Here is a 21,543-nt window from a genome sequence, read left to right on the forward strand (position 1 = left end):
GCTGCCCCCTTGTGTAGTTCATACACATAGATGGCATAATACGGAACACATTCAGGAACCCCCTTTTCAACCAAAGGTGTCTTAGAAATCTTTTTTTTAAATTGAAGTATAGTTGATTTACAATATTATAGTAATATCAGGTGCACAGCATAGTGATTCAGTATTTTTACAGATCATACTCCATTAAAAGTTATTACAAGATAATGGCGATAATTCCCCATGCTATACAATATATTTTTGTTGCTTACCTGTTTTATACACAGTAGTTTGTACCTCTTAATCCCATGCCCCTAACTTTCCCCTCCCCCACTTTCCTCTTCCCAGTGGTAACCACTAGTTTGTTCTCTCTGTCTGTGAGTCTGGTTCTGTTTTGCATATACATTCACTTGTATTATTTTTTAGATTCCACATGGAGATCTTTCCACGTCTGCTATACTTCAGTCTTAACTGTTTAAGCCAGTGCTCAGTTTTCCATATGGAGATGCCACGGTTTGCTTTACCATGTCCATATCAGTAGTCATTTCAGTTACTTCCTGTGTCTTCTTATAATAAAAATATTTGCACTGAACATCCTCAGACCTGCCCCTTTGTGCACATGTGGGTATTTCTTTGCCACAACAGATTTCTACAAGTGCCTTGTCTGGGGTGTCAGGTGTGTGGGTTTCCAGTTTGAACAGATTCCTGTCAATTGCTTCCGTAAACAACGTAGCAGTTTGTGGACCAGCAATGGCTAAGCTTACTCTCCTCCCTCTTCCCAACGCTGGCCATGGCCAGTCTTTGCATTATGACTAATGTATGGATGAATAGCAATATCCTTAAAGTAATTGGAGTTTTCCTGTTGGCTGATGCATTTGGACACTTTTCACACGTGGCGTTTGTGTTCTACTTTCAGGTGCCGCCTTCCTTATCCTTTGAACGTTTCTGCTTGTACGTCCTGTAGGTGAGTATTTATCTTTTTAAACCTGATCTTTAAGAGTGCATTAAATATTTCTGATATTAGTCATTTCTGTGCTTTATATTTTGCAAGTATTTCTTCCCAACTGGTCACTTGGATTTTCACTTTGTTTATGGTGTAGATTGTTATACAGATTTTTGACATGGTTTGCTTTTGCATTTATATATATGTATATATTTTTAAAAGAACTTATTTATTTACTTGCTTGTTTATTTATTTATTTTTGGCTGCGTTGGGTCTTCGTTGCTGCGCACTGGCTTTCTCTAGTTGTGGCAAGCAGGGGCTACTCTTCGTTGCGGTGCACGGGCTTCTCATTGCGGTGGCTTCTCTTGTTGCGGAGCACGGGCTCTAGGCACGTGGGCTTCAGTAGTTGTGGCTCGAGGGTTCAGTAATTGTGGCTTGCGGGCTGTAGAGCACAGGCTCAGTAGTTGTGGTGCACGGGCTTAGTTGCTCTGCGGCATGTGGGATCTTCCCGGACCAGGGCTCAAACCCGTGCCCCCTGCATTGACAGGCGGATTCTTAACCACTGAGCCACCAGTGAAGCCCTTGCATTTATATTTTTAAGAAACTGCTCTCTATTTTCAAAATCGTCTAAATTTATTCCTAATAGTTTTATGGTGTACGTTTTTTGCTTTTGCACTTTTGCCAGTTGTCTCGACGCTGTTTATTGAGTGGTTGGTCCTTTTCATGATGTATTGAAATATCTTCATCGTTGTGTGAGAAATGCCCATGTATACGTCTATCTGGTGCTGGACACCCTGTTCTGTGCCATTGGTCTATTTGTTTTATTTCCGGATATTTAGGATTTTTTAAAATATACTTTCATGTTAATAATTGCTGGTTTGGCTTCACTGTGGTCAAAGAATATATTTTGTACATTTTCAACCTTTTTAAATTTCCTGAAACTTGCTTGATGACCTAGAAGAGTAGAAGGGAAGGTTTTTCTGTAAAGGGCCAGACTGCAAACATTTTAGAGTTTGCAAGCCAAGTAATGTCTCTGTTGCATATTCTTTATTGTTTTGTTTGGTTTTATTTTTGGCAGCCCTTTAAAAATATAAAAACCACGCTTAGGTCATGGGCTGTACAGTCACAGGCCATGAGCCACAGTGGTCTAGAAGATCGTTGGTCTACCTTGGTTGATGCTCCATGTGCACAGGAGAAGATGTGGGCTCTGCTGTTGTTGGGTTGCGTGTCCCGTTGACGTCCTCTAGGTCAAGCTGGTTTATAGAGTTCAAGTCTTCTATACCTGTTGTGATTGGTTTTGTTTGCTTGTTTTATCAAAGAGGAGTATTGGAAGCCCCACTGTGTTTATGGACTGGACTCTCTCCTGTTCACAGTGTCAGTTTTTGTTTCCTGCATTTTGAAACTTGCACACTCCATTGCTTGGCCTTGTGAATAATGGTTACATTGAACTGGTTTGTTGAATGAGTTATCAAAATGTAATTGATATCTTTGTTATTGGCAGTTCTACCAATAACTTTCACAGAGTCTAAGCTGTGCAATATCACTCTTTAGTTTGCAATTCTGCCAGAAACCAATAGGGAGGACATTTTGACTGTCCTCAGTTTTCTCACATGTAAAATGCAAATATTAAGGTTCTCAGTTTGTTGGGAAGATTAAATGGGGTGATCCATGTGGGGCTTAGTAAGAGTAGGTGCTCGGTGCATTTTAGCTATTAGCATTCTTTCCTAAGGTGCTAGAGGCAAATACAAGACAGCTTTTGCTAGGCATGTGGCTGTGGTTGACCAGGAAGGATGGGGAGAAAACTGGGAGTAGTAACTGGCCAGACTCCAACCACGTGGCATGGATTGCGTTCTGACTCCCACCAGCTTTCCAAATTGTATCCCTCCCATTCCCTCTGGCAACCACAGAAGATAAAGCCCACTTGCCCAACATCCACTCCTATTTTCTCCAAAATGTTAAATCCTAGACTTTGTCATGAATGCGAATAATTATGAGAACAATAGTAAAAAGAGAGTGTCAGGGTAGGAGGGACACGGATGGTGGAGTCAACAGACTTGAGTACAGATTCTGACTTCAGTGCTTACTGGGTGTGTCGGTTAGCTCTTGACACAAGAGTGCTGCATAACAAACAACCTCAGAACCTCGGCATCATAAGAACGGTAAGTGTGTGTTGCTTGTGTATCTGGAATGAGCTGGGGGTCAGCCACGCGGCTCTGCTGATCTTGGCTGGGTTCGCATACGTGTCTGGGATTGGCAGCTGATCTAGGCTGACTGCCCCTGGGACAGAGGGGACGCCTACTCAGCTGTGCTTGTTTCTCATCTCTAGCAGACCGGCTCAGGCATGACCTCATGGCCATGGCAAAGATGCAAGAGAGCACGTCCCAGTGTTGGAGCCCTTATTAAAGGCCCTTCCCTTGTGGTGGCCAAAGCAAGTCATGTGGCTGAGGCCAAAGTCCAGGGGTGGAGCATGTCACCCTGCCCATAAAGGGAGAGCTCCTCACGGTTACCGGGCAAAAGCAAAAATATAGGAAGGGGTGAAGAATTGGCACCACTGACACCATCTACCACCCCAGGTGTGTGATTTCTCAGACCTGGTTTGTTCATCTGTGGTTGGGAAACCGTGCTCTTTCTCACAGTATGGTAAGAGATTTAGATTAGAGAGTGTGTCTAAAGTAGATGGTGCCTCAAAGGAGATGCTCAACTGGTGGCAGCCCTTCCTTTACTGATGATAATGACTGATGGGTAATGATGATTGTGGATTCACATTCCACACCCGAGGGCCTAACTTTCCATATTCTTCATTCCTAAAGAGGACAGGTAAGTCTCTGTGTTCTGTATTTCTTACAGTGTGATGCTTCGCCTTTCATTTCTTCTTAATAATAATTATTATTATTTAAGTTATTTATTTATTTTTGGCTGCACTGGGTCTTCGTTGCTGCGTGCGGGCTTTCCCTAGTTGAGTGGGGACTACTCTTCATTGTGGTACGTGGGCTTCTCATCGTGGTGGCTTCTCTTGTTGAGGAGCATGGGCTCTAGGTGCATGGGCTCAGTAGTTGTGGCTCATGGGCTCTAGAGCGCCGGCTCAGTAGTTGTGGCGCATGGGCTTAGTGGCTCCGCGGCATGTGGGATCTTCCCCAACCAGGGCTCGAACCCGTGTCCCCTGCATCGGCATTGCCTTTCATTTTTAATAGCGCTTTTTAAAGAGCAAATGTTTTTAAGTTTGAATTTTATCCATTTTTTATTAGTGCATTTTCTATCATGTCTAAGAAGTCTTGGCCTGCCCCAAGTTTGTCAAGATATATTATGTTTTCTTTTAGAAGGTTTTATAGTTTTCGCTCCTGCATTTAGATCTTTGGTAGATTTAAAATTAATTTTTGTATATGGCGTGAGGTAGGGGTTGGAGTTCCTGTTTTCCCAGCATGACTATCTAGTTGCTCTTTGCCGTATTGAGGAGGTTCCTTTCTACTTCTTATTGGCTGAGTGTTGAATTCTGTCCAATGCTTCTTCCGTACCACATCACTCATTGAAACACTGACAAACATGAACTGCAGAACTTGATACTAGCCAGCAGGACTGTGAACTGGGAATGGAGAGAGGCCTCATTCCTTTTGGTGGGTTTATTACCTTGATAGCCAGAGGCATGTGACAGACAACCACAGGCTAATACCTCTTCCACTTCTCCCCAGATAATCACCTTTCCAGCCTCTTACAGTCAGCAGTGAGCACATGACCCAGTTTGGGCCAATGAACCACAAGAGAAAGTACACTGTAAGGCTCCTGGAAAAGAGGTTTTTCTCCCCAGTAAAAGGAGAGAGGTCACTTGTCTGTCTTCCTGCCTTTGAAGAAAGTCATCGGAGGATGTGTTGTTTAAGGAAACCCCTGCCACCTTGTGACTATGCAGGGAAGGCCATGAGAACTGCAGAGGTGCTGAGCATCACTGGGAAGCTCACTCCATCATGGGGTGCCATAGACTTATCTCCGCAGACTTCCTATTATTGGACATAATTTATTTCCGTATGATGTGTGCCATATTAGTAGGTATTTTATTATTTATAAACTATATGGGCTCCTCCCTCAACCCCTAAACCCCAGTCCAGTCCCGAATAAGCCTTTTCTAGAGCAAATCCACCAAGTATCTTCATCATCCAGTTCTCTCCAAACATGGAAATTGGAGGAGATGTTGATTCCATAAGGTGCAGAGTCCTGGGATGGGACCTACAAGCAGAGAGGAGAGAGCGCCAGGCCTGGAAGCCCCAAGTCTGTGTTCTCACGCTGCTGGCCTCCCCAGCACCTCTAGGCTTGCTTCATCCTCTCAGTGCTCCATGCTCCGTCCCCTGTTAGAGCCTTCCTTCCGCCGGAAATACTGCCTCTGTCTCGGCCCTTCTGCTGGTCTGGCTGCTCCTGCTCACCCTTCAGGGCTCAGTTTAAAGATTACTTCCTCAGGGGGTCCTTCCAGATCCTCTCAGACTCTCTCTTAGCACACTGAAGTTTTCTTCATAGCAAGGATCCCAATTGAAATTAATTATGTGATTTGCTGTAATCTGTTTCCTCCACTGGACTGTAAGCTCCCTAAGGATGAGGGTCAGATCTTCCTGTGGGGCCTCATGCTCAGCAGCTGGTACCGTGCCTGGCACATCAGAAGCATTCAGCACACATCTCTGATTGATTGATGGGTGGATGGATGGGTGGGTGGATGTGTGGGTGGGTGGATGTGTGGGTGGGTGGGTGAGTGGATGGATGGATGGATGGGTGGGTGGGTGGGTAGGTGGATGCGTGGGTGGGTGCGTGGATGGATGGGTGGGTGAGTGGATGGATGGATGGATGGGTGGGTGGGTGCGTGGATGGGTGGGTGGGTGGGCAGGTGGATGCGTGGGTGGGTGCGTGGATGGATGGGTGGATGCGTGGGTGGATGCGTGGGTGGGTGGGTGGGTGGATGGATTGAATGGCACCCCCACCAACTTGCTGCACAGTCGTAAGCAGGTCACTTTCCCTTTCTAAGCTGTAGTTTTCTCATCTGTCATATAAGGAGTCTGAACTAAATGGAATCTAAGAGTCCCTCCTCTGCCAGCTCTTCGTCAAATTGAATACAGATGCTCAGATGTGGCTTTCCTTTTAAAATTGGCCCTCCCCCCATCTATCCATTTACTTTGCCACTGCTGGTGACCCTGAAGTTGTCCCAGAAGCTCATTCCATGTAAGCCTCCCATGGAGGACAGCTGGAGCTGGTGACTTTGACCACCCCAAGATGCTGGTGCAGTGGTTTCCAGACACAGGAAGGCTGCAGTGTCTGGTAGTTTCTCCCAGATGCCAGGTCCCTAGTTCCCTTGTCCTGTGATGGGAAGGCAGACGTTTTGGTGGGTTGGCAGTAAGTGTTAGAGGAGATGAACCTATGTTTGCCTTCATTCCAGCACATCTGTTCATCATCACACACGTGGCAAATAAGACAAATCCTCTTTTCATATTAAAGATCTGAACCAGTGCAGTTTCCTGCAATGCCCATAATGGGCTTTTACATCTGCATAGTGGGTGCTGCAAGGACTCCATCCTGGTCACCTTGTGGCACACGGAAAGCTGCCCTAGTAACCCACAGCTTCCACAGTTGTGTCTTAAATCTCTTTATCATAACCGATACTGGAAGCAAAGGCTAAGGCAAGTCCCATGACTTGTACTTTTTCTTTTCATCCACTTCCCCTCCACTGGCAGGAATCATGATGAGAGGTGACTGTTTATAGAGCCCCGCTGTGCCAGGAGCAGTGCTGGGGCCATTGCATCCTTTCCTTGTAGTCCTCACAATAGTTCCTGGTTGTGCATTCTCACCGCCGTTTAATAGATGGGGAAAGTGAGGGTCAGAGGTGTGCCCGGACCTGCCCAGGGCCACACGGCTCCAAGCCGTGGGCCTGATATTTGATCCCAGCTCCGAACCTCTGAGGCTGCGCGTGTGCTCCCTCCAGACCGCTTGCCCAGTGGAAACCTGTGGCAGGGGCTGGATAGGGAATCAGAATGTGGAATCAGAGCCAAGCACCTGGGTTCCTCCCCCTGGGTGTCCCCTGTCCCGACACCCTGCGGGTGAGGCAGAGACGAGCAGTGAGAATGGTGGCGGGGCTCCCTCTGGGCTCTGGCTGATCCAGTAACCTGCCATCGGAAGCCAGTTCTCTAAGATGGTCACATATTTCTCTGAAACAAAGATGATGGTGTTTTTAATAAGTGAAAAGAGGATGTTTTGTAGAAAGGGATTGAGAAGGAGGGAATGTGTAAACGGGAAGCTTAGAGCTGCTGCAACACCTTAGGCTGGAGATAATTTCCAAGACGACACCTCAGAGCATTGATGGAGCTTAGCTACCTGCTACCTCTGTCCCTCTTGACCGGTGAGAAAAGCCACCTCCCAGGTTTACCTTCTGTTAGTCTTGAATGAGTTACTTGCAGTGGACAGCATTCCAAACGGATACACAGTCCAAGCCACAAACCACCTTTCACACACCCAACCCCTTCAGAGACTGTCGAGGGGGAAGATTCAAGTCCTTCACCCCCATTGCACATATGTCTGAACTCCCGTTTGTCTCCGGCAAGCTACCCGGTGCACTCTGCCTCTCCCCTGCAAAATCCCACAGCAAATTCCAGCTCATCCACTGTCAAGGGATCTTTAGCCACTGTCTGTTCTCTAGCCACATTCCCAAATTACAAAGAAAAAGAAAATCAGAGAGAGAGTTACCCTCCCCACATTTCCAGCTCAACAAATACAATCAAACGATGGGAGGCGAAAATCAAACAGCCAAGCATTCCATCTGCATTGGGAATGTGCAGCCCAGATTCTCCTGGGTAACACATGCCTCTCAAGACCACATCATTACCCAACCCTGCCATTAGGGAAGGCAAACCCGTACTTACAATCAAAATGAACGTAATATGTAACCAGGAGGCAGCCCGGTTCCAGGAACAGCGGTGGAGCCCGCCCATCCCCCTGCCCGCCGTGCCAGCTCGTTCCATCACCAGCCCTGGCTCTGCGCTCAGCAGACGTCCCTTCTGACATCAGGGACCTGACACCTCTGTCCCTCCTGCGTCCTCCTCCTGCCCTAAGAGAAGCCCTCTCTTTCTCTGGACATTTTCCTCCTCTCTGCCTTTGCCTTTCTGATCAGATTCTCTCTGCCTTCAGTGGGACTGCAGTGGAGAGTCAAGATCTTGGGGCCAAAGGTTTTAAATTTTACAATGAAAATGCAGTGTTGGGCCTGGGGCAAAGGAGAGAGGAAACAAGCATCTTCTCTTTGGCTGCCAGGAGTGTAAATCAGCCCCCAGCCTAGAGGGCAAGGTGGCCGTGTGTAACCAGCCCCTCATGATGTGTGTGTCCATTGGCCCAGCAAGTCCACCTCCAATGATGTCATATAGGGAAAACTCAGAGATTGCATGCAAGTGTATGTATGAAAAACAGTTAAAACCAAGAAAAGTTCATAACAGTTCATATACGTGAATGAAACGTGCTAGGTGAAGCAAGTAATAGAATGAGATATGTAGCTGGATACGACTTAACAGCAGCTAAGCATCCGCGGACCAAGCACACGGTACACCTTTTGCAAGGATGCACTGGCTAATGAGCTCTTCTGTGCTGCTCACCAGGTGCAGGGTGCCATTCGAAGTATCCTCATATCCAAGCAACACATTTTAAGTGCGTGCATTCATTGGGTAAATAGATATTAAAATATTATTATTTATTTTAATAAAATTACACTTTAAAATACCATTATGATGTAAACTGAGGCTCCAAGTCACACGGCTAATCCTTATCAGATCTGGGATTCGAGACCAGGAAGTCAGGGTTCTTCAGCTTCGTGCTACAAACAGTAATGTTCACAGTGAATATATTAAAGTGATTGTCCCGAAATGGGGGTGGAGGGATGGAGGACCAGTGGGAATAAGCAAACCAACAAGATGGGACCTTGCATGGTATGATAATGCCACCCCCTCCACTGGAGGCCCAAGGAAGGGCGGGAGGAAGGAAGCTGCGCAGGGATGCAGCTGTGGGTATAGGTGTAGGTATCCATAGAGACACAGGTTTGGAAGTGTACGTATATGTTAACTCTGGCGTGCCCCTGCCTCCTAGGAGGACATGTTGTACCTTGGGATCCCACCCCCCAACCCACCCACCTCCTTACCCTGATCACAGCCGACTAGATCAGGGCTAGGCACAACCCCCAGGAAAAATAATGCACGAGCTGGCCAGCAATCTCTAACCTCAGAAATGCTCAAACAGGTTATTCGATTCACTCAGAGTCCAGAGAATTTGAACTTAAAAACATGGAAGGAATCTTCCAGTGATGGCAGAGCTGGAACAGAGGGGTGAAGTGGAGGGTGCTGAGGGGGCTGCCATGGAAAGAGCAGGGGCTGTGGGGCTGTGCAGAAGAAAACCTCAGAGATGTAAATGAAAGGGAGAGAGAGGAAAAGAGAACGGGAATTAACCCCACTGAGACCTCCCAGGTCTAGGGATTCTGGATCTAAGCCCATTAAATCCTAACAACAACGCTCTAAACAAACAAACCAAAAATGGCAAATACCAAATGTTATCTATTTTATTAATTGTGCAGTGCACGTGTTTTTTTTTTTTTGGCTGCACCACACGGCATACAGAATCTTAGTTCCTCAACCAGGGATTGAACCCGTGCCCCCTGCAGTGGAAGCAGCAGAGTTTTAACCACCAGGGAAGTCCCATGCACCATTATCTTGTGAACCACAGAAACCCATTGCAAAATAATTTGTAAGATGCCTTCAATTATACAATGCACCCTGATTTTAGAGATGTTAAAAAGTGGGGAAATGAGCATCTTAGAATAGATTTTGAAGGAGGTGACCACTCTCCCCTTACTCTCTCTGTGGCAGACATTACTAATCGATCTTGACACTGTTTCCTGCCAGGTCTAGATGTGGTCTCAGCACATCACACCAGGAACCACCAACTGGTCTAAGTAGTAAATTGAAATGAGACCAATTTGTGAGCCCTGGTCTGGGTCTAGGGTTTCTTGAATGAGATCATGAGGGAGCCACTCCCACAGTGCGGTGGGGACCCTGGGAGAAATCTCTACTTCCTGTCCTAGAAAAATAAGTCAGTGATTTAGAGAGGCCACCTAGAAAATAATTTGTTGGATATGTCCATTTTATTTTATTTTTTATTATTTTATTTATTTATTTATTTTGATGTGGACCATTTTTAAAGTCTTTATTGAATTTGTTACAATATTGCTTCTGTTTTATGTTTTGGTTTCTGGCTGTGAGGCATGTGGGATCTTAGCTCCTGCACCAGGGATCAAACCCGCATCCCCCGCATTGGAAGGCGAAGTCTTAACCACTGGACCGCCAGGGAAGTCCTGATGGATATGCCCATTTTCAATCGACTTCCACTTAATCTGTCTCTTCCCTTCCCAGGGAGATCTCTCATATGAGCTTTCATGCGTGTCTGTCCAACATCTTGGGACTGATTCTCAAATACCATACAAAACACAGATAATTTTTCAAGAGCTGATACTCTTCTAGCTGTTAGCAACAGAAAATTAAGAACACACACACACACACACACACTCAGCCACCCATCAGGCAGACTCAGTCTTCTCTGAGGTTTTCCATTACAGCTCATTTTGTCCTCTGCTGGCAAACAAATACTGGCAGTTGCCTGAGGGTTCAGAAGAGCCTTTGGCAGAAACACTTAAGAGGCAGGAGTGCTTGCCAGACATTCTGTCTGCCCCCTCACGTCACAGCCCCCTTACATTTAGACGGATCCACGTGATGGTGCTGGTGGTGGGTGGCAGGGGCCCATCACTTCTGCCGTGAGGCTCAGGGCCATGACCCTCCGGATGTCCCTTCCCCCACCTCAGTGACCACGGAGACTTCCTAATGAGGTGGCGGGGCCAAGACGTGTGGAGACTCCCCACTCGAGAAACAGGACCCACCCCAGACTCCGTGTGAGTGAGAAATAAAGTCTCGGTTGAGCAGAGCCACTGACATTCAGGGGCTACTTGTCACACAGCACAGCTGACCTATCTTTTTTTTTTTTTTTCCTCGGTACGCGGGCCTCTCACTGTTGTGGCCTCTCCCGTTGCGGAGCACAGGCTCCGGACGGGCAGGCTCAGCGGCCATGGCTCACGGGCCCAGACGCTCCGTGGTATGTGGGATCCTCCCGGACCGGGGCACGAACCCGTGTCCCCTGCATCGGCAGGTGGACTCTCAACCACGGCGCCACCAGGGAAGCCCCCTAGCTGGCCTATCTTGACTAATACATGGAGGAGATTCCTTTCTCTTGCTGAGCTGCTTAATAATGTGGGGAAATAGCAGCTTGGTTTTCCTCCTGGAAAATGGCCTGGCCTCTCACTGCACAGAGTCGTTTCTAGGAGGGAGCCCTCAAGTGTGAAGGCAGGGGCTTCCGATGTCTGAAAACCCAGGCTCAGAAATTCCACAGTGGCACTTGCACCACATTCTGTGGGTCAGAAGAAGTCACAAAACCCCTATTTCCCCCTGTAGGACATGCAAGCATTTTTAACTCTACAAGTCTCTACGTGGGCTTCACCTCCTCTGTGCCTCCGCCCTGCAGTCCCTCCCTGGCGTCACCTGGACTGGTCACTTCCCACTGTGACAAGAGATGTGATTGTCCCAAAGCCCTCTCTGGTTTGCCTTCAGTCTTTTATACCCCTCACCCCACCACCGCTATTGACATGCCTCTTAAAGCTGTTAATTATGTAGACTTTGTACCCTGATAGGCCAGTTTGGCTACAGGTTTCACATGCTTATATCTCTTCTTTTTCTCTCTTTTATTCTTGAAAAAAAAAAAAAAAGAGCTTGACCTTGAAAACTCAAAACACTTCACCAGTACGACAATTTGTCTCCACCAACCGGTTAACATTGGGAGGGGTTCCCAAGGGAATGCGAAATTGAGTGTGTAAAGTGGTTAAACTAAACCGTGAGCCTGGGAGCCAGCCCTCGGGGGCCTCTTCTCAGCTCCAGGCATCTGTGTGGTCCTGGGGGGCACTCGTCGGTGCCCCACACCCCCACGCCTCTGTTTCCCAGCGGAAGTATAAATAGCAATGTCCTCTCCCGCTTGAGGGTTTTCCCTCCCTGAAACTCAAATGCTGGACTAAAAATATTTGTTCAAATGTGAAAATGAAACCACAGAAAGTCACATCTGCATAGAATAACTGGGTTCTCTCTTCCTCTGTGTGTGCGCTGTAGATTCCCAGGAGCACTGATTAACAGCTGGATGACCAGGGTTCTAATCTAGCCTGGAGAGGAGCTAGCATGGGGCTCTGCACAAGTCACGTGGCCCCCCTCCTGGGCCCCCGTTTTGTGTGAGCAGAAAGAAGGATGCTGGCCCAGATGAGTGGCTCTCAACCCTGGTGGCACGTTAGGGTCACCGAGGAAGACTTTTCTTTTTTAAAAATTGGACTACAGTTGATTTACAGTGTTGTGTTAGTTTCAGGTATACAGCAAAGTGATTCAGTTATACATAGATCCACTCTTCTTTAGATTCTTTTCCCACATAGGCCATTACAGAGTATTGAGTAGAGTTCCCTGTGCTCTACAGTAGGTCCTTATTAGTTATCTGTTTTATATGTAGTAGTGTGTATATGTCAATCCCAATCTCCCTGCCCCCCTTACCCGCCTTGTAACCATAAGTTTGTTTTCTGCATCCGTGAGTCTATTTCTGTTTTGTAGATAAGTTCATTTGTACCGTTTTTTAAGATTCCACATATAAGCGATATCATATGATATTTGTCTTTCTCTGTCTGACTTACTCCACTTAGCATGATCAGCTCTCGGTCCATCCATGTTGCTGCCAACGGCATTATTTCGTTCTTTTTTATGGCTGAGTAATATTTTTTTTTAATGCTGATGCCCACACCTCACCACAGACCCATTACATCCAAATTTCTGGATGTAGGGCCTGGGTCAAGGAATTTTTTAAAATTCCTTAAGTGATTCCCAGTGTGCAGCCAGGATTAAGAGCCTCTGAACTGGGTTCATGGTTTCAAAACTATTTTTAATCCGAGATTCATTTCTTTAAACAAAACTTAGGCTAGACGCCCTGCGTGTGGAGCAGGCAGACACGTGGTTGTTCCGTTGGCGCAGGAGACAGGCCCGAAGTTGTGCCCACTTGGCCCCTCCTCCCTTCACCTTTCCACCCTGGAACTAGTCCCTGGGACCCCCGGGACCTCGGGAAGCCCTTCCAGGCCCTGGAGCCCAAGAGGGTTGCTAAACACTGTTTAAAAACTGCTGGAGAGGGCTTCCCCGGTGGCGCAGTGGTTGAGAGTCCGCCTGCCGATGCAGGGAACACGGGTTCGTGCCCCGTTCTGGGAAGATCCCACATGCTACGGAGCGGCTGGTCCCGTGAGCCATGGCCGCTGGGCCTGAGCGTCCAGAGCCTGTGCTCCGCAGAGGGAGAGGCCACAGCAGTGAGAGGCCCGCATACCCGCAAAAAAAAAAAAAAAAAAAAAAAGCAAAAGCAAAAACAAACAAAAAAAAACTGCTGGAGAGTATGCAACCTCCAAGACTGTTTAAAGAACTGAACTTCTGAAATCACGTGAGACTAGTCAACATCTGGAGCACTATCTGGGTCATAAATATCCTCACAAACCTACGTGCTGGATGAAACCTAGTTTCCGCCCTGTTTCGTGTCTGGCTGTGGAGCCGTGGACCACACTGGCCAGCAGTGAGGAAATTCCACCACCGAGTCCTCTAGCACCAGCCATGGGGCTGCCCAGAGCCCGAGGGGAGAGGGTCCACGGTCTGCATGGCGGTGGGCAAGGAATGGCTTCATCAGAAAAGCCCCTGGAACCATGCGCCTGGTGCTGAGGAGGGAAGGGTATTCCTGTTACACGGGAAGTGCAGGGAATCCATCCTCCAGACCCAATGGTGAGCACTTTTGTCGAAATCTGACCCAAACCAGGAAGTGCCCGTTCCAGCCCTGAAGTATTTAAAACAAACTTCCCTTTGCTGTGCAAGATCAGAAAGTACCAAGCTGCTAGTACAGCCCAAAGGAACAGCGCCACAGCGCCCCCCATGGGTGTTAGGTGGCACCTGGAGGAATGAGGACTTGAAGCCCTTCCCCAGGTGACAAGAAAAGTCAGACCAGCCTGAGGCTAGGGAGGCGTCTATTCCATCTGCAGCACTTCAGGGCCACTAGAACACTCAGTAACCAAGGTTAGAGATACTTTAATGCAATATATTTTTTAAAAAAATCAAAATTAATGTGGAGTTCCCTTGTGGCCTAATGGTTAGGATTCCAGGCTTTCCACTGCTGTGGCCTGGGTTCAATCACTGCTCAGGGAACTGAGATCCCGCAAGCCATTCAGTGCCGTCAAAAAAACAAAAAAACAAAAAATCAAAATTAATGCAAACAATTCCATGATAAAATATGAAAAATTTAAAAGGGAGATCGGTATTCCGGATTTTTCTTATTGCCACAGGCTCCAATAGAGCTTGGCTCCGTCCTGACAGTCCTTTGGAAGGAAGCAAAGAAAGCCTCATTTAGCCCGTTAACTCATGACGATTCTACTGAGGGTGAACCAAAACGACATCATCATCTTCACCATGATCCAGCAGTTAGGATGCCTGAGGACTTACCATGGTCTAGACATTTCATCCCGATCATCTGCATTTCATTTGCACAACCATCCCGACAAGAAGGAATTTATTACCATTTTACAGATGAAGAAACAAGAGGCCTTAAGGCGGATAGTAATATATCCAAGTGTGAGAGGAAGAAATGTGGAGCCCACAGAAAACCATTTGCAGAACCCAGGCACGGAGGAAACCTCTAGGTAAAGAGTCATCCTGGCCAAGGTTTTCCCCAGGTCCTCAGCCAGGAGTAACATTAATACCACCAAGGCCCACGGCGTACCCTTGACAACGGTGGTTTTTCATTGTGCTTATGTAACTTCATAGGAAACAGGACACAGCATCTACACTCAGTGATGCGCTGGGGCAAATCACTCGGCTTTGCAAGTCAGTTTGCTCTGCTGTAAAGCTGGAGACGGACCTGACTGACCTCCAAGCATCTCAGGACGCTAAGGAGTCGATTTCCCAGCCGTCCACATCCTCTTTGGCTGCTCCTGGCCTTGTTGGGCGCGTCCCCTCCCTCTGAATGTGAGGTTGCAGCTGGGGATTGCCTGGACCTTCCCCCCCCCACCCCCGGGAAGGGGCGTGATGGCCCCAGGACTGTCAGTTTCACCTTTAGTCTCTCCTTACTTTTAGGCAATCTTTATGAAGCTCCGTGGTGGAGAAGGGCTCCCTGCCTTGACCTTCACAGCCTCAACTCTGTTGGGCGTACCAGGTGGGCAGCCTCCTGGCTGAATGTTGATTCAAGAGGCCAAGTTTCTGACTCAGGCTCCTGCTGGATACGTTTGTTTTAAGCTCAGCTGCAGAGCAGCTCTGCGCACCCGCTCCTGTTGACCCCTCCAGTGAGACCCAATGACACAGGAGGTGCAGGAGGGACAGGGAGAGAGACAAAGGGGCGTGGTCAGCCAAGAGGCGCTTGTCATCAAGAAGAGAAAGGGGCAAAGACACGGAGAGAGGGAGAGTCCTCCGCGGCCGTGGGGAGAGGAGTTTCTCCTCCCTCCAATCCTTCCCAAAACCACTTCATTTTATTGTTTGAAGAAGTTCCAGGAATCTGGCTAACAGGCCTAACACCTTACAGCTTGGATATGTACAAAAACAAATGGTCTTAAAATGAACAGAAACAGTGAATATTACTTAGCTCAGAGGCTAAGTCTCAGGTAGCTAAGCTCTGTGCTTGCTGAGAATGTTTTATTTGCAAGTATCAGAAACAGTCTGGAGAGTTTAGGGTGGCTGTGATAGGGCAGTGTGGGTGACAGTGCCCATTCTTACCAGTATCTGTGTTGTCCCCTCCTCCTGGGCACACAGCAGGACTGCATTTTCTAGAAGCCCTTGCAGTTAGAAGCCACCAATGTCCTATGGGCAGGAGGGATGTGCCCCCCTCCCACGATGATCAACAACTCCTCTGCGCTACCCTTCCCTGAAGGGACCCAGCGGGGCCAGAGCCACAGGAGCATGTGCTGTTCCTTCTGCCTGGAATCAGTCTTCCTCCCAGTCTGCCCAGCAAATTCTTCGGCATCCTCAGGGCTCAGTTCAACCGTCACCTCCTCCTTGAAGCCCTCCCTGATCCCCCAGAGAGGAGAAGCCACTCCCACAGGTCTTCACACACCTGGACTCCTGCACCTGTGGCCACCTTAGCAAATTACCACATGCTAGGCAGCTACAAACAAGAGAAGTTGTATTCCTTCCTGGTTCAGGAGACCAGAAGTCCGAAAACAAGGTGTCACCAGGGCCGGGATCTCCCTGGAAGCTCGAGGGAGAATTTCTTCCATGCTCTTCTCTCAGCTCCCCATGTTGGAGGCCATCCTTGGTGTCCCTTGACTCCTAGATGCGTCCATCCAGTCTCTGCCTCCAGAGCTCCGTGGCCTTCTCCCTGTGCATGTGTTGGTCCTTTTCTGTCTCTTCTAAAGACACCCTGGTGGAACTTACAGCCCACCCTAATCCAGTACGATCTCGTCTGCATTCTTACCTTAAACACATTGGCAAAGACGCTATTTCCAAGTAAATCACACCTTCACTTATTTTTTCATGCTCTGGAAGGACATGGATTTGGGTGGGGGACACTAGTTAACACGCCACACACCGCTTTTACTGCAGTTGTCACTTGTGATTACTGTGTGCGTGTCTCAGGTGACAGCCAGCTCCCTGAGAGGCGGGCTGTGCCATCTTTGCTCTGTGTCCTCAGCCTCGTGCCTCGAGCTCCGGCTAAGCGTCTGCTAACTAAGTGATGGATGAGGGATCAGAACATGCTTCCCTCTGTTGGCGCACCGTCCCTTAAGCCTTCTAATGTGACCTCTTCCGTCTCAAACACCCTGCCGAGTCCTCCCATCCTAAGGAGGCTGGGAGGAGAAAATTAAGTTGTTTAATGGCTATTTGGTTGGGGTGGTTGGGTTTCCAGAAACTCTCAAAGCCAGCAGCCAGAATGATTTAGTAAGTCTCAGGAACTCCAGGGCCCTGCCGCTGAGGAGCTTGATGGGAAAGATCGGATCTGTGCTCTTCTGTGTGGGCGGAGAGGGCCTGCTGTGAACGTTTTCCAGGAAGCAGATGGAGGGCAGAGCTGGGTAATTTTTTATGAGCGTTTGTTCCGGATGTTGGTTGGCGATGTGCTTTCTGGAGCATCTGGAACCAGGCAGCAAGACCCCTGAATTCCAACCTGCTTTGCAACCTGCTTTGTAATTACCAAGAAATTACGTGGCCTGCAAGTTGGGTAATCCCTGCAAAACCCAAATGGCCCCGGGAACGATGAATACCCAACTCATCAGCTCTCGGAGCCCCCTGCATCCCAAGGACCTCAGCTCGCCCACACCCCGAGGCCTGCAGGTTCTTTCTGGGAGCCTGCAGGGATGACAACCGGCCCTCTCTGTTCTACTCTGGTCCCCTCTCTGGTCCAGTTTGCTGCCCAGGTCTGTCTCCTGAGTTCCCGAAGTCGAGAAGTGGTGAGTTAGCTCTGCTGTCCACTGCGCCGAGATAAGAGCCCCTTTCTCTAGTGCCCTGTGTCAGCCAGGGACCCAGGTTCCATCCATCTCGTTGGGTCACCAGTGTTTGGTCCCTGTCCCCTGGTTGCTGAGGAAAAAGGGGAAGTGGCAGGAAGGCATTTCCTTGGAAGAAAAGATGCAGAAGCTGCACAGCTATTTCCACTCCTGTCCTAAAGGTGTGAACTTGGTCACAGGCCCCCATCTAGCTTCAAGGCAGGCTGTAGATGGGTGTCCACAGGCCTAGTTAACACTCGGGGGGTTTTATTAATACAGGCAGACCTTGGTTTATTGCACTTTGCTTTATTGTGCTTCAAAGATATTTTTACAAATTGAAGGTTTGTGGCAACCCTGCGTCGAGCAGGTCCGTCGACGCCATTTTTCCAATAGCATTTGCTCACTTAATGTCTCTGTATCACATTCTGGTAACTCTTGTGATATTTCAGACTTCTTCGTTGTTGTTATATTTGTCATGGTGATCTGTGGTCAGTGATCTTAGATGTTAGATGTGACTGTTGTAATTGTTTTGGGGCACCACAAACCACACCCATGTAAGACAGCAAACAATCGATAAATCATGTGTGTTCCGACTGCGCCACAGACTAGCCGTTCCCCCGTCTCTCCCTCTCCTCGGGCCTCCCTATTCCCTGAGACACAACAATATTGAAATTAGGCCAATTTATAACCCTGCGATAGCCTCTAAGTGTTCAAGTGAAATGAAGAGCCGCACGTCTCTCACTTTAAATCAAAAGCTAGAAACGATGAAGCTTAGTGAGGAAGGCGTGTGGAAAGCAGAACCAGAGGCCTGTTGTGCCCGTTCTCTGAGCTGTGAATGCAAAGGAGGAGTTCTTGAAGGAAATTAAAAGCACGACTCCGGTAAACACACTGATGAGAAGAGGAAACAGCCTTACTGCTGACATGGAGAAAGTCTGAGTGGTCTGGATAGAAGATCCAACCAGCCACATTCCCTGAAGCTACAGCCTAATCCGGAGCAAGGCCCCAGCTGTCTCCAGTTCTACGGAGGCTGAGAGAGGGGAGGGAGCTGCAGGAGGAAAGTCTGAAACAAAGGTCGGTTCATGAGGTTGAAGGACAGAAGCCGCCTCCGCAGCACGAAAGTGCCAGGTGGAGCCGCAGGCGCTGAGGGGGAAGCTGCAGCAAGTCCTCCAGAAGCTGTGGCTCAGGTCATCCGTGAAGGTGGCTGCACCGAACAAGAGGTGATCCCTGTAGAGGAAACAGCCTGCTACTGGAAGAAGATGCCTTCTCGGACTTTCCTAGCTGGAGAGGGGAAGACAATGCCTGGCTTCAAAGCTTCAAAGGACAGGCTGACTCTCTTGTTAGGGGCTAATGCCTAACGTTAGGGTGACTTTAAGTGGAAGCCAATGCTCATTTGCCATTTCGAAAACCCTAGGGCCCTTAAGGATGATGCTAAAGCTACTCTGCTTGTGCTCCATAAATGGAAGAACAAAGCCTGGATGACAGCAAACCTGTTGACAACATGGTTTACTGAATATTTTTAATCCCACTGTTGAGACCTGAGGCTCAGAAAAAAAGATTCTTTTCACAATCTTGCTGCTCACTGACAATGCGCCTGGTCCCCCAAGAGCTCTGATGGGGATGGACAGTGAGATTCATATCATTTTCATGCTGCTGACACAACTTCCATTCTGTAGCCCATGGATCAAGAAGTGATTTTGACCTTTAAGTCTTATCATTTAAGAAATACAGGGCTTCCCTGGTGGCGCACTGGCTGAAAGTCCGCCTGTCGTTGCAGGGGACATGGGTTCGTGCCCCGGTTCGGAAAGATCCCACATGCCGTGGTGCGGCTGGGCCCGTGAGCCATGGCCGCTGAGGCTGCGCGTCCGGAGCTTGTGCTCCGCAACAGGAGAGGCCACAACAGTGAGAGGCCCGCGTACTGCAAAAAAATATATATATATATACATTTCTTAAGGCTCTAACTGCCATAGTGATTCCTCTGATGGATCTGGGCAAAGTAAATAGAAAACCTTCTGGAAAGGATTCACCATTCTAGATGTCATTAAGAACATACGTGATTCTTGGGAAGAGGTGAAAATACCAACATCGACAGGAGTTTGGAAGAAGTCGATTCCAGCCCTCATGGACGTCTTTCAGGGGTTCAAGATTCAGAGGAGGAAGGAACTGCAGATGTGCTGGAAACAGCAAGAGAACTAGAATTAGAAGTGGAGCCTGAAGATGTGGCTGAATTGATGCAATCTCAGGATAAAACTTTCATGGGTAAGGAGGTGTTTCTTATGTATGAACATAGAAAGTGGTTTCTTGAGATGGCATCTACTCCCTGTGAAGATGTTAAGACTGCTGAAATGACAACAAAGGATTTAGAATATTACATAAACTTAGTGCCTAAAGCAGTGGCAGGCTTTGAGAGGACTGACTACAATTTTGAAAGAAGTTCTATAGTGGGTCAAACACTAGCAGACAGTATTGCAGGCTACAGAGAAGTCAGTGAGAGGGAGTGTCAACTGATGGGACAAAATTCACTGTTGTCTTATTTTAAGAAATTGCCACTGGCACCCCAGCCTTCAGCAACCTGATCAGTCAGCAGCCATCGACATCCAGGCAAGACCCTCCACCAGCAAAAAGGTTGCTCGCTGAAGGCTCGGATGATGGTTAGCAGTGTTTAGAAATAAAGTATTTTTTAATGGAGGTATGTACATTTTTTAGACATAATGTTATTGCACACTTAATAGACTACAGTATAGTATAAAGAGAATTTTATGTGCACTGGGAAACCAAAAAATTTGTGTGACTGTCTTCACTGCAATATTCGTTTTATTGCCATCGTCTGGAATCAAACCCACAGTATCTCGGAGGCACACCTATCGAGGACGAGAGGATGGAAGGTTCAGAAGGGCAGTTAGCGTTGTCTGCAGCAACCGCTACAACAGACCCACCTGCCCAGCAGCGGGTTTTTGTGGAGACTGGGCACAGAGCAGCTGTGTGACATGTCACAGTGGGAAACACACACTGCAATCTTGAGCTCTCATCTCTCTGGTTCTGGAAGGGGAGGAAGACATCTGTATCCAATTCCCTCTTGGGAGTCACCAAAGCAATGCCCGAAATTAGGTCAGAACAGGTGATCTCATGCACTATTAGAGGGTTATAGTTTGCTACAAAGTAGACAATTTGGAAAGAACTATCAAAATTTTAAATGTACAAATTATTTGATCTAGCAATTAAATGTCTAAGAATTTATTCTACAGCTATATTCACAGTAAGAGCCAAAGACCTACGTAAAAACAGATTCATTGCAGCATCATTTGTAATAGCCAAATGCTAGGAATAACCCAAGTGTCCAACAATAGGGGACTGGTTTAATAAATTACGGTAGATCCATAGCGGGGAATAGTATACAGCCATCAAAAAGAATAAATCCTATTTATGTCTACTGATGTCCATCTTCAAGACTATATATATAATATTATAATAGTATTGTAAATATAATTAAGGGGCCAGATAGAGGAGAGGGCAAATAGCCTATTTCCGTGGTGGGCTGGGCATGGGGGCGGAAGCCAGCATGTAGGAGGCCTGTGTGCCTATGTGTGGCCGTCACACAAGGAACTGGCGATGCTGGTGGGCTCCAGGTAGAGATACAGAGTCTGGAAAAGGAGGAAGAATTTCTTCCACTGTCTGCTCCTCTTTGTACACATTGATTTCTGTGGCCATGTGAATAAATCACTTCTTTTCATATAAAAAGACAGACAAATAAATGAATAGGTAAGTAACTGGGGTTTAAAGATTTACAGAGGTGAAACCTGCCGTTTCAACCTTTCTCCTCCCTGCTGGGGTTGACTTAACCCATCACCCGCTGGTCCCACTAGAGCTCGTCCGTGGCCTGGCCAGCGGCCCCATCACCAGGACAAATGCTTGGCTCTGGAAAGCATCGTGGTGATTCTCCTGTTTACAGAACCTGAATTCAGCTGCCCAGCGGAAAGTTCCCAGATCCCTGGGCAAGTTTCTTTCCCAGCAGCGATTTTACTGCTACGCGATTGTAATTGCAGGGTTTACTGGGTCTCCACAGTCAAATTAGATC

General features: G+C 47.8%; 1 long non-coding RNA gene across 2 annotated transcripts in view; it reads left to right on the plus strand.

Moving 5' to 3' along the window:
- The window catches only part of LOC308606025, a 449,457-nt gene that overhangs the window by 278,291 nt on the left and 149,623 nt on the right, over nucleotides 1-21,543 (plus strand). The window contains exon 6 of one of the 2 annotated variants that reach the window (XR_014013763.1): nucleotides 893-940. This is a non-coding gene — a long non-coding RNA (uncharacterized lncRNA). Of the gene's footprint in view, nucleotides 1-892; nucleotides 1,002-21,543 lie in introns of those variants that run through there. The other variant, XR_014013764.1, reaches the window with a different exon arrangement.

This window comes from Mesoplodon bidens (assembly GCF_964165515.1).
Source record: "Mesoplodon bidens genome assembly, chromosome: 18".
NCBI classification, from domain to species: Eukaryota; Metazoa; Chordata; class Mammalia; order Artiodactyla; family Ziphiidae; genus Mesoplodon; species Mesoplodon bidens.